The sequence below is a fragment of the Rhipicephalus sanguineus genome, chromosome 5, assembly GCF_013339695.2.
Source record: "Rhipicephalus sanguineus isolate Rsan-2018 chromosome 5, BIME_Rsan_1.4, whole genome shotgun sequence".
In the NCBI taxonomy this organism is placed as follows: domain Eukaryota; kingdom Metazoa; phylum Arthropoda; class Arachnida; order Ixodida; family Ixodidae; genus Rhipicephalus; species Rhipicephalus sanguineus.
This window is the reverse complement of record NC_051180.1, coordinates 139,253,945-139,259,440: the sequence shown is the minus strand read 5'-3', so window position 1 is coordinate 139,259,440 and position 5,496 is coordinate 139,253,945.

Below are 5,496 nucleotides of genomic sequence, written 5' to 3'. Positions count from 1 at the left end.
ACAGCATATCCACGGGGTGAATGATGATGAGTGGGGCGAAGCTCCGGAGGAAATCATCGGTAAACCGTGAAACTCTTCCGTAAAATTGGCCCAGTACATCATATAAAGAGTGTGAAACACCGTGTATATATTAAACATCAAACTTTTATTGTACTGTTGGTTTATTATCACCGCTTTGTGATCGGTGAAATACAGGGAAAGTGTCCGCTCCCGAGCGAAAAAGAAAGCGCGCCAAGAGCGAGCGCCTTGTCTGCCTCCATCCGGCGACGAGCGAAAGAGAAAGCGCGCCAAGAGCGAGCGCCTTGTCTGCCTCCAACCGGCGACTCCGAGCGAAAGAGAAAGCGCGCCATGAGCGAGCGCCTTTTACGATCGCAGGCATCCAATGACATGCGCCATTCGCATTATACAAGCGCCATCTGTCATCTTTAAACAGCAACTCTAAGAAATACATGAAACGCCATCTAGTGAGCAATTCATTAAACTAGAGCTGGCTACATGCATACTGCTACTACTACTACAGGGGAGGGAACGACCCACACCCTAAGGAGCTTCGCCCCTAAAAACTTTGGAGGACACTTGAGCTCCGCTTTCAATAGTAGAACGCGATAGCGTAATCGGGCCCGGTTCGCATCACCCTCGCAAATGCTAGCCTAGCTTCGGTTCTCGGTGCATGCCTCAACCGTGCCGTAACGAAACGAACATTTGTGCGCGTAACATTGGCCGTTTCAAACTATCCTGGAATGCCTACTGCAAGTACAATTCCGCAGTGCCCACCAGAGTTGTCAGGTCGAAAACACGAAATATAGACAGAAAATTAGAAAAGCTAGCCAAAAAAGTAGCCAACTTGAGCCAAGGACAGTGAAAGTACCCAAAAGTGGCCAGGCGTATTTGGAAAAAACCTTGAAGTATTTATTTAAATGAATAAATGCAAAAGCCTTTCGGCGGAAATGTAAATAAGTATAGCACAAACCATTCAAAATCAGAATTGCTCAGATTAAAGTATAAATTGTTGACTTTAGCAATGGCTTCCTGCACGAAGACGACGTTTCTTGCGCTGTTGCAAAAATGACACTATCTTCACGCGTCTTGTATGACCTTTGTTAAATGGGCTAGACAACGACAATAAAAATAATGTACACGGCATGGGTGTTCAAAATTGCAGTCACTGGGATAGAAGCATGATTAAGAAATCAGAAGCAGTTCATCGGAGTTTCTATTTCTAATGTCGATGAGTGCAGAGCGCCCTAGATGCGGAGCGCTTTCGATTGTCCTGTTCCCTTTCAATTATAGGGCTTATACTAGGTAGGGAGCCTGCAAAATTAAGCACCATGAAAGTTTTCCCAGGGTCCCAGCCACGTATCAAAATGCCTTTTCTTTTGTTTTTGTGCGTGAGGCCTGCTTCGATGGCAGGTTATAAACGTGTCGTTTTTTTTTTTTTCCACATTAATTTTGTGACACCGCCATTGACCATTACCCCTGCGGAGGCAAATGAGCCATTCATTGACTTAAGGTTCAGTCTCTGTGTAATACCAACGCTCAATTGAATCTTGGAAGCTGGAAGCACGATTTGGCGCCATGATTTCACACCGCGTACTCGAACTCTAGCGGCTGTGACGTCACCAGATATTGATAATTTGGCTCAAATCGACGGGAAATGAAAGTAGCCAAAAAGTGGCCAAGTAGCCAAGACGTTTTTTCTGCCACCACCGGCCTCAAAAAGTAGCCATATTGGCACAAAGCAGCCAAATCTGGCAATCCTGGTGCCCACTACGCCATAATTATTCCTTTTTCGAAGCAGCGAGGGGCCCACTACGCGTCCGTAAGGCAACACGCGAACCTACACTCTAAACAGAAAAACGCCCAGATGGGAGTTTTTGGCTTGTCCTCTAGAACACTCCCATCTGTACATCTTTCTATGCCCTCAGAAAGGGCGTAAAAAAATAACTCCCATAAGAGGGCGTGTATAGAGCGTACGTTGGGCATAAATGTTACTCCCTTTGTGTCTGAATAGAATATTTCCACGAGAGACAAAGGGGGTTATGTCGTTCTCATTAGGGAGGTTTTTCGGTGTAATAATGGTGACATATAACTCCCTTAGATGGGCATTTATAGGGCTTACGTCGGGCATATGTTTTACTCCCTTTGTGCACCAATAAAATATTTTGCGAGGCACAATGGGGGGTTTTATCGTTCTTATTAGGGAGCATTTAAGGCGTAATGCAGTCGTTTCTAGGGGGGAAATGGGAGTTTTTGTTATTAAGCGAGCACGTTTTTGTTTTGTTTTTCTTAAGTTTGGGAGTGAATTCGGGGCTTTTAGGGTACTTTAGTTTACTCCTCTGGGGAGTGCTTGCGGTAGTAAACGGGAGTAACCTTTGCTGCATAACTCCCTCTAGAGCTTCTATGCCATTTCTAAATTGCCAAAATACAGTCTCGCGAAAACTGAAGCCATGCTAGCATTCTTGCAAAACTGTATCTCGACAATTTAGACATTAATAAAAGCTTTGGGGGGAGGGGGGCTTTTCAGCAGAAGTGGCGATGCAGAACTTCCGAAAGGGTTCCTGCTTGCGCCGTTGGAGAAGACACACACCAAACATTGACAAAAATATTTATTGTAGGTAAATGTCCAATAGCATATATAATACAAGTCTAGTGTTGAATTTCCGCAGTGAGCACTTCTGCGGACAGAAACATACAAAATGCAGGTATTGTATAGCAGTGCCTTAACTGCCAGTAAATGATAAGCCTATATAAATGCAAAAGAAGGTGGCCCTATCAGATATCGATATCACACATTCAAAACAGCTAATTGCGCAGTACTATGTGTAAAGCACTTTCACACATGACTAGAGATCTGTGCTGCCAACTAAATTTAACAGCAATTTTCACGGCTGCAATTCTGTTCACCATGACTTAGCACAGTGAAATAAATTGTGGATACCTTAAAAATATATTGAGACAGGTCAACTGATCACATTTGTTTCATGACAAAAAGACTGACAAACTTGTAAACATGGATACCTTAAATATAACCCATAATATATGGCTACCACATATACCACACACAAACAATACAAATGCAAATAAGATACCTGTAGTCACCATTTTATCACTCATGATGTCACAACATTCAAAAGTGACTAGGCTTTCTCACTGAATACTCAAGACCTGGGTGGCCCATCTAAAAATTGCAATGGTGGATAAAACATTTTAGAGCAAGTAGCCAACCTGCGAGGCCATGGGCACATTGTTATCACAAAATGAAAATTATTTTTATAAATGCTGCCAGGCATGGTTTAATAATAAAAAAAATTTTAAGAAAGGGAAAATAGACAACCACCCATTTGTAGCCTGAAGCGACAAGGAAATCCATATGGATTTCTCAGAAAGAAAGCTTTTAGTTGCCGAAAAATTCGTTCTTTCTGGGGTCCCAGACCCCGGACCAGGAAAAATTTTCAGCAACTAAAAAGCTATGAGTTCTGTGGAATCCGCAAGGTGGAGGAAAGGTTAAGAAAGAGAAAACAGATAACCACCCGTTTGTAGCACGAAGCCACAAGGCAATCCATATGGATTTAGCCGAAGAAAAGCTTCCTCGTTGCCGAAAAATTCGTCCTGGTCTGGGACCCCGAACTAGGACGAATTTTTTGGCAACGAAGAAGCTTTTTTTCCCTAAGAACGCTGCATGAATTTTCTTGTGGCTTCATGCTACAAACAGGTGGTTGTCTATTTTCTCTTTCTTAATTTTTCCTCCACCTTGCGGGATACCACAGAACTTGTTTGCAATAAAAAATGTACACATTGGTTGTACAAGTGCACGCCGTATTCCACATGCGACACATGGCCAGGTTTAAGAAAAAAAAAACCTTGCACAAAAAATGCAATATTAACATTTGTCTGTCATACTTTTTTTTTCACCTCTTCTCAAGGCACAGAAGTCCAAAATGCCAGCTTGCACAACGTACTTGAAGAAAACTACAAAACTACAATTGTGAAACTAAATTAATGTTACTCATTAAAAAAAATTTATAAGTTCCAGAGCTTTGACACTCGGCTTCATGTGTGAAAGGTGTAGGAACGCGTGCTCAAGGAATGCGAGCATTTTGTGTGCCTTTTTTTGGGTATTCCACATGGAATACCCAAAACGATGCAAACAGGCACGCCATTCCTGCAAGAAGTGATGGCACAATCAAAACGGGCTCCCCGTCAATGTGTAGAGTAAGTCCTTCTTTCTCCACAAGGCAAGGTGTGAGCAGGGCTTGTTCCTATGATTGAAGAAAAAAAAAGAATGCTGTTAAGCGTAATGTAACTTTTAGTGTCGATAATGCTGAACCAAACAAAAAAATATTCCTTAGAACTATGCAGAAGAACAGCCTGTTCTGATAAGGTCAGCGAGGCATGAGGGGTGATCCTTTCTAGTTTTCTGCCACTTCATCTGCTTCCCAAAGTTGAGAATAACGTAACTGAGCATCATGAAGCCACTCTTCATTTCATGGACCACACTTCTTTAGAAAAAGAGTTCAAACTCTGAAAGTAGCTGGCAAAAAAAGATAAGAAAGATCGTTCCCAAAATATTTCCAAGTAATTGCACAGCTAATGACACTTATTGAAGCTGATATGCCAGATAGAACAAGGGTTGAGGTCTATTTGTTACAACCATAAGAACAAAAACAGTGCAGCGAGAGAAAGGAAAATGAATGTGCACAAAAAAGGACTTGTTACAGGTGAGATACACACACAATCTACTGCAGCAGCCATCCTTTAGTTTCCTTGGGATATATGTTCAATTAACTCTGGGAATGTCATCCTGTGCCAGTGAGGGCCAAGGAAGCAGGCAAATATCTATTAAATGCAAAGCATTTCTCAGCAAACCAAATGCACTTTAACTGCTTCTTTCTGTTTATCTATCTATATTAAGCCGCGTATGCCAGGGCGCTCTCGTGGTCATCTCCTTACCGTGGCACATACCGAAATTAGCATATGAAACCGTGAGTATATGACAGACACGATTCACAGCTCAGCTGATGTCTTGAGCGAATGAACAGCACCAAAGAACAAGGACAAACAAAAGAAGCTAAAAATGGCACAGGTTCTCATTTGGCTCTTCATTGTCGCAAAAGTGCTTGTAATCCATGTTTAGATAGGACAGAAATTTTGCATCGCCACGGGATCAGCACATGCGAGAAATCATGGAAGCCTTTTACATGTCACTGGAAGGTCACAAGTGCATCAGCCAACCTTCGGTAGCCTTATCACAGGCAGATGTGTCATATCTCAGGAATAGTTTGCCTCATGTTCATGCATAATCAGCCACTTGGATATCTTTTGTTACCTTGTGCATGCATGATGATTGTTTATAATCCTTCTCCAGTTGCTAATGTATTCCGTTCATTGCAGAATAACGCTTTTAGTTGTGAGTTAGCACCGTTGTCTGTCGTTTCTTTCATTCATCCTTGTTCTTTCGCACTGTTTATTCGTTCAAGACGGAAGTGCACTAACTTG